Source organism: Littorina saxatilis, linkage group LG13, assembly GCF_037325665.1.
Source record: "Littorina saxatilis isolate snail1 linkage group LG13, US_GU_Lsax_2.0, whole genome shotgun sequence".
Classification (NCBI taxonomy): Eukaryota; Metazoa; Mollusca; class Gastropoda; order Littorinimorpha; family Littorinidae; genus Littorina; species Littorina saxatilis.
Window position 1 is genome coordinate 6,445,106 of NC_090257.1, and position 8,505 is coordinate 6,453,610.

An 8,505-nucleotide genomic window follows, 5' to 3' on the forward strand; every position below is an offset into this window, starting at 1 on the left:
CAAAACCGCCAATTTTGGCCAAAACCGCCAATTTTGGCCAAAAAAGTGCGTTTTTGGCCCAAAAAGTGAATATTGTTCACCAGCGCCAAGCTGCTTGGCGCTGGTGGACAATATTCACTTATTTTGCCAAAAACACACTTTTTTGGCCAAAACTGGCGGTATTGGCCAAAAAAGCAAAGTTTTGGCCAAAAAAGCAAAGTTTTGGCCAAAAAGAGATTTGGTCAAAAAAGTGAATATTGTCCACCAGCGCCAGCAAATACAAAAGATTTGGCCAAAAAAAGATTTGGCCAAACAAAAAAGATTTGGCCAAAAAAGTGAAGATTTGGCCAAATCTTTTTTGTTTGGCCAAATCTTTTTTTGGCCAAATCTTTTTGTGGCAGAAGTTTGGCCAAATCTCCCGTTTTAGCTAACATAAACAGTTTTGGCCAAAACTTTTACATAGAAAGTTTTGGCCAAAAAAAAGTTATAGCCAAATCTATTTTATTTGGCCAAATGTGTGGGTTGTTTTGGCCAAATCTTTGTCTTTTTTGGCCAAAACTGGCGGTTTTTGCCAAAAAAGTTAATATTGTCCACCAGCGCCAAGCATAGATGTAACTGTAGCTGTAGCTGTAGGTGTGTTATGTACTGTTACAGTAGGGGGGGGGGGGTTGAACATACTGCTGTTTTTGTAGCTGTAGGTGTGTTTTGCACACAGGGGGGGGGGGGGGGGGGATATTGGGGTTGTATACAGCTGTATCTGTAGCTCTAGGTTTGTTTTGCACTCTACACGAGGGAAGGGGGTGGAGTGTTGTATGTTTTGTACTGTTACAGTGGTGGCAGCGGGGGGAGGGGGGTGTACATAATTTTGAATCTGTAGCTGTAAATGAGTTTTGTACTGTTACAGTGGGGGGGGGGTGGGGGTTGTACATATTAATGCTGTAGCTGTAGGTGTGTTTTGCACTGTTACACTGGGGGGGGGGGGGGTTGTACACACTGCTGTATCTGTAGCAGTAGGTGCGATTTGTGCTGTTACAGTTGGGGGGGGGGGGTACATACTGCTGTAGCTGTAGGTGTTTTTTGCACTGTTACACTTGGGTTGGGGGAGGGGGGGTTGTACATACTGCTGAATCTGTAGCTGTAAGTGTGTTTTGCACTGTTACATTGGGGGGGGGGGGGTATACATACTGCTGGAACTGTAGCTGTAGGTGTGTTTTGTACTGTTACTAAGGGGGAGGGGGGTGTACATACGGCTGTAGCTGTAAGTAATTTTTGCACTATGCTGAATCTGTTGCTGTAGGTGTGTTTTATACTGTAATACTGAGGGGGGGGGGGGGGGTTGTACATACGGCTGTATCTGTAGCTGTAGGTTTGTTTTGTACTGTTACAGTGAGGGCGGGGGGGGGGGGGTCTACATACTGCTGTATCTGTAGCTGGTGTTGTGTTTTGCACTGTTACACTGGGGGGGGGGGGGAGGGGGTTGTACATACTGCTGTATCTGTATCTGTAGGTTTGTTTTCCACTGTAACACTCGAGGGAGGGGGGTTGTACTGCTGTAGCTGTAGCTTTAAGTGAATTTTGCACTGTTACACTTGGGGGGCGGGGGGGGGGGGGGGGTACATACTGCTGTAGCTGCACCCAGCCAGCAAGACATTAGCGGCCGATAATCGGCCGAACACCCTTCAAAAAGTCGGGCAGGTGATGTCAAAAGATACGACGCGGGTGTTGGCCCGACTAACTTTTGCAAAGAGGCAAAGAGGCGGCCGACAGGCGGCCGAACACCTGTACTATGGCGGCACGCATCCGGTCCGATGTTAATCGGCCCGATGGCTTGTTGGACCTGCGGGCCGACATCGTCCCGATGTCTTCCCGCTGAAATCGATATCTTCCCGATGTCGGCATAAGGTGTCGGGCCGCAGGTCCAACAAGTCATCGGGCCGATTAACATCGGACCGGATGCGTGCCGCCATAGTACAGGTGTTCGGCCGCCTGTCGGCCGCCTCGTTGCCTCTTTGCAAAAGTTAGTCGGGCCAACACCCGCGTCGTATGTTTTGACGTCACCGGCCCGACTTTTTGAAGGGTGTTTGGCCGATTATCGGCCGCTAATGTCTTGCTGGCTGGGTTAGCGCAACGAATACCCCGCTCTTCTTGTCAATTCCACTGGCACTGCCTTTGCCACCTGCGGTGGAGTGACGATGCTACGAGTATACGGTCTTGCTGCGTTGCGTTGCGTTCAGTTTCATTCTGTGAGTTCGACAGCTACTTGACTAAATATTGTATTTTCGCCTTACGCGACTTGTTTTTTTTCATTGTAAAGCGCTTAGAGAATGTAAAGCGCTCTTTAAATCTCCCATATTATTATTATTATACGACGTTTGTTTGTTTGGTCGATCATGGGCTGAAACTCCCACGGCTTTTGCGTGTATGACCGTTTTTATTCCGCCATTTAGGCAGCCATACGCCGCTTTCGGGGGAAACATACTGGGTATTTTCGTGTTTCTATAACCCACCGAACTCTGACATGGATTACAGGATCTTTTCCGTGCGCACTTGGGTCTTGTGCTTGCGTGTACACACGGGGGTGCTCGGACACCGAGGAGAGTCTGCACCCAAAGTTGACTCTGAGAAATAAATCTCTCGCCGAACGTGGGGACGAACTCACGCTGACAGCGGCCAACTGGATACAAATCCAACGCGCTACCGACTGAGCTACATCCCCGCCCCATTATACGACGTGTAGCAGTCGAAGCACCTCGGGGCATGTTTTGGGTGGTGGGAAACACTCATTTCAGTGATATGAATTGTATGGACAATAAATAATCTTATGTGTGTGTGCGTGTGTGTGTGTGTGTGTGTGTGTGTGTGTGTGTGTGTGTGTGTGTGTGTGTGTGTGTGTGCGTGTGCATGTGTTTGTATGTGTGTGTTAATGTGAGTTTTCAGTGTGTGTGTGTGGGTGTGCGCTCGCGTGGGTGTGTGTGTGGGTGTGTGTGAAAAGAAAAAGGAGTTTTGTGCCCCCTCCCCCGACACATACACCCACATCCACACACATGGCCGGACGTTTGCTCCCGCTTTAAAGGTACTGAACTTGTCAAATCCAGGTGCACGGAGCCTCAGGCAGCTCTCCGTTAGAAGAACTACCAAGTTTCATTGACTTGCAGCCAAAGAGTCAAGAACTGCGATTTTTTTACGAATTAATTTCGTACTCTGACCCGGCTGGTCTTGACCTATTTTTGGATCTAAATTTAGATCAGGTAGATCACCACATCATGCACAAAAAGACACGTCACTAGCAAACTATGTCAGACATCATCATGAGTTTGTGTAAAACAAAATGGAGGCCGGAATCACTCAGTTGAATCGAACTCCGACCAAACACCACGTAATAACTAGGTTAATTTATGCACTCGCGTGAACAAGAAACTGTCGAGCTTCACAGATGTCGTCGTTGGGTAGTTTTGGGTTTGTTTTACTACCATAGGAGGATTTTTTAACTGTAAAGGCACTCAGCTGCAACAAAAACGCAAAACCAAGGCTGTGAGCTGCACTGTGCCTTTAAGCATGAAAAGCATATATAACTCGTGCAGCACGTGGAAGTTCAACCCTTTGCTCTGGAACGCCCCTCTCTGCTGTGGTTAAATACTACGGAACGCGGATCGGATCGGATTCAACTGATGTAGGAAATTGATGCATCCAAAACCAAGAATTTGATGCATCATTTTCACAAAAAGATGCATCATTTTCAAAAAGGATGCATCCTTTTCAAAAACTGATGCATCCGATACGAAAATGATGCATCCTTTTAGAAAATGATGCATCATTGGCTCACGTAAGTGTAGCCTATGCGATGATAAACTTTGTCTGTCTGTGCGTGCGTATGTATGTATGTGTGTATGTCTGTGGTAGAAACTTTAACATTTCCGAGTCTATGGATTACGTCAGTCTCGGTCAAAAGTGTTCGACGTGTGTGATAGAAACTATTTGAAGACGTCACATTATGACGTAAGAGGGTTAGACGTCACGCAAAGGAATTACTGAAAGTCTCGGTCATTGTTATTGTGAGCGGGCCGAGACTTCTTGGCAGATCCAGGGTCTCGCTTTCTTGCATAGTTTCACCTATGCTTACTGTGTGTGTGTGTGTGTGTGTGTGTGTGTGTGTGTGTGTGTGTGTGTGTGTGAATAGAATAGAATAGAATAGAATAGAATAGAATAATCTTTATTGCCATGAAACACACAGTTTATAAGGCACATAATTAATTAACAAAGAAACTGTAGTAAAAGAAAACATCACCGTTTTTTGAAACATTCGTAAACAAACTGTGCTAGCTGGGTTTGTAGTTTGGGTATTTGTAATATTTGGCTGGGAAGAGTGTATTGGCCTGAATAGGCTATGCTTGATATGAATTTTTCTCTAATGGAAGTATATTTGGTGCATTTATCCAACAAATGTATTTCATCCTCTATCACATTACATTTTTTGCATAATCTGTCATTTACTGGTGTATTTAAATGTCGACCCTTTTCAATTTCTAAATCGTGTGCACTTATTCTTAACTTTGTTAATGCTTTTCTGTGATCTAAATTTTTTTTACCTCATTGATATAAGATTGCAATTCGTATTTCCTCGAGTCTGTTACTTTTGCGTAGAATTTTAATTTTGAACTTCCTTCAGACTTTTTATTAATCCAGAATTTTATGAATTTGCATTCTAATTTCTCTTGTATGGCTTTTTGTAACTTTTTAGAATTAAATGTAGATTGATTTTGCCAGACATGATTAAATCCTAATTTATCTACTGCTTGTTTTATGAAATGTGACCATGAACTTTCCCGTGACGGATCTAATAGTGATAAATATGCTTGATATATGTATGAGTCTTTTTTAGTCTCTAGTATATGAGCCCAATATTTTATGCATTGTGATAATATTCTCAATCCTATTGGAAACCGTCCTAGTTCTGCTAGCACTGGAATTTTCATACTTTTCTTATGCGTACCAAGAATGAATCTGCAAAATCTTATATGTGCACTTTCATGAGGGCATTCCTTGGAGATGCAACATTGAAAAAAGGCATCAATGTCGTCAAATATATGTGTATTTTTTATAATGTATGGAAACCATACTTCTGCGCCGTAACAAATAATTGGGGACACTAACAAGTCAAATAAATTTAAAATTGTTTTTGTTTGAACAAGACTATTTCTGAACGCTTTTCGAAGAGAGTAAGCTGCTTTGTTTCCTTGTTTGCTAAGATGCTCCTGGGCAATATTTAAATTTCCATTTTGGTTGAACACTATACCCAAATATTTATACTGGTCTGTTCTTTTGATAATACAATCTCCACATTTAAATATTGTATTTATTTTGGGAAGACTACGACAAAATATTACAATGTTCGTTTTTTCAGTATTTATTTTTAATCCCCATTGTTGACAGTATATATTTAAGTAATCTAATTTTTGTTGCAGACCTAACTTTGATTTGGATAGCATTACTAAATCATCTGCATACATTAAACATGATATTTTTGTTTTTGAGTTTATATCAATGTATGGTGAATCAAAATCAGGTATATTTGTAGTGAAGTCGTTTATGAAAATGTTGAACAGTATAGGACTTAATGTATTTCCTTGATGAACACCTTTTCTGACATGTATACTCATTGGACACTCTTGATTGTATTCAGTTCTAATGAATGAATTTGTATACATATCTTTTATTATATTGAAACAGTATCCTCTTATCCCTAGTTTATATAGTTTAAGTAGAAGTGCTTCGTGCCATACATTATCAAAGGCTTTCTGAAAGTCTACAAAACATGCATACATTCTTCCATTTTTTAATTTTAAGAGATCGTCTACAATTTTTTTTAATACGAAAATTTGGTCCGTAGTTCGATATCCTTTTCGGAAGCCTGCCTGTTCTTTCCTAATTATGTTATCATCTTCTAAGAATTTTGAAATCCTTGAATTCATTACTTTGCAGAATAATTTACTAAGATTACTGCTCAAAGTAATACCTCTATAATTGCTTGGGTTAAGAGGGTCTCCCTTCTTATAGATTGGTATGCTTATACTTGATTTCCAATTTTTGGGATAATGTCCAGTAATTAATATTAAATTAAATAACTTTGTTAAAATATGTACAGTTCGATCTAAGCTTGCTTTAATAATCTCATTTGATAGTTTATCTGGTCCTGGTGCTTTTTTGTTTTTCAATGACTTACTTTCAATTTTAATTTCTTTTCCTGTAATTGGGTTATCTAATGTGGGTATATTATATTGATGAGTACTCTGTTTTAGTTCCTCTGACACTTCCTTACTTCTTTGTTCTGAAATATCTGGTTTAGTTCCGATTAAATTTGCTAAGTGATTTAGCCATTTTGTTGGATTTATATTACATTTATTATTATTTCTGTCATTATCACCCATTGATTTTAGGTCTTTTAATGTTTTCCAAAGTTTATTTGGATCATTATTGAATTGGTCATTTAATATTAAAACTAATTTATTTCTATATTCTCTTTTTTGTTTCTTTATTAGAGAATTATATCTTTTACGTACACTATAATATTTTTGACAAAGTGAGCTATTAAATGGATATCTGTTCAAAGCGTTTAATATCGATTTTAATTCTTTTCTTTGTTGATAACAATTTTTGGTAAACCAAACTTTGTTTCTTTTCTTTTTTCGAATATTGATTTTCATTTTAATCTGTTTCTTTAGGCTATTATTTGCAGCATTATTTAATATGTCTGTAAATTTATCTGTGATATTATCAACATTGCTCTCTGTGTAACTGGTTTTGCTTATTACACGGGTTTGTTCTATCTCTAATTCTAAATCTTGTAGTTGTTATAGTTGTGTGTGTGTGTGTGTGTGTGTGTGTGTGACGGAGTGATTGAGTTTGTGTTACTGTTTGTCGATTTCTTACGTGAGCCTTGAAGGCTTCGCCTCTTGTTTTGATTTTGATTTTGATTGCACTTTCGGTTTTGTATGCATGCGAAAGATAATTCATTTCCGGTCTTTCCGTAAGAAATGCCTGAGCACGGAAAAACTTGAAATGACATTTTGACGAATATAAACAGATTGGTTAGATAAAACAAAAATAAACGTACAACATACCATTAAATAGGGAACAAGTCAAAGTCACGGCATTATGCATTTTAAGGCATTTTTTGTTTTGTTTGTGGTTTGTCTTTTGTGCACACGAAGTTTTGACGCCCTTGACCTTCGACTCAAACTTTCTGTTGAAGCGAAAGTAGAGTTCCCACTTAGTCAAAGTTTCTGTTTCCGTTAGCTCGTCAGTTGCGACGAAGCGTTGTTTCAGTCTGTGTGTCGATCGACACGGTATCAGAAGACGCACTGCATCCCAAGAGCGGAGTCGTGGATGCATACAGGTAAGACACGTTACAGTTCCCCTCTCTCTCTCTCTCGAAAGTATTATCTTTACTTTTTTGAAGTTAAACTCCAGTTTGAAAATGATACAGAAATGCAACAAAATAGTATATTATATTTTTGTTTTCTTTTATATGATTGTTAGTGTTCAAATCCATGTCACAACATTTGGTTTCCATGTTACGAAGTTTACGTACTTTAAAATTGTTGTAATTAACTGAACGTAGACCAAAACATTTTGCAAGTATTTCTAATTCTTTATCTGTAAGCCAAGAATATATATGGAACCTTCTTCTTCGGCATTCATGGGCTGTAACTCCCACGTGTGTTTTGCACGAGTGGGTTTTTACGTGTATGACCGTTTTTGCCCATAATCGGGCACAACGAATCCTTCTTTATCATGTATTATCGGTGTGAAAAATTCTCAAGTCGATTACAGTATAGCGTTCGTGGGATACCTCCAGCTTCGCTGGGATTAATTTAATTTTCTCTCTCTCTCTCTCTCTCTCTCTCTCTCTCTCTCTCTCTCTCTCTCTCTCTCTCTCTCTCTCTCTCTCTCTGTCTGTCTGTCTCTCTGTCTGTCTGTCTGTCTGTCTGTCTCTCAGTGTTAACCTCTTGCTCAAAACCACAACGAAATTGCGCTGGTGTGGTGTGATACAAGAAAAACCGTATTCCTCTAACATAATTACATTCATTTATACATTTCAATTATAGATTTAATAATTGATAAAATAAGGCGAACAGTACAATCTGCATCCCCATGAAAAGACAAAAAACGGAATCTTTTTTATACGAGAATGATAACCATTAGAAGCTGCACATTACTTAGCTTTTGCCTTGCTTGCCAATGCTTCCGAGGTGCCAGTGAGAAAGTTTTACTCGGTCAAAGGGCTAGCGGCTAGCTGGAATGCGGAAAGGTCTGGCATCGCTTCCAGACCGAAGTGCCCCTTCTTTCTGTAGGGATACACTCTTTGGTCAGAGTCTGATGCAAAAATTGACTCGAGAATTCTGTTCATTGACGTTGTGACGTACTAAACTTGCTTATTGTTAGCGGTTTTGGCTGATTCTGTGTTGTTTTTCTGCAATATCAGCGAAAGTACCATAAGCGGTGACTGAGTTACAGCAACCAAGACTA

The 8,505-nt window shown here is 40.0% G+C and overlaps 1 protein-coding gene across 1 annotated transcript in view; it reads right to left on the reverse strand.

Annotated features, from left to right (window-relative positions):
* Positions 1-8,505, reverse strand: part of LOC138945937 (uncharacterized) — a 67,134-nt gene that overhangs the window by 52,424 nt on the left and 6,205 nt on the right. The window lies entirely within an intron of this gene.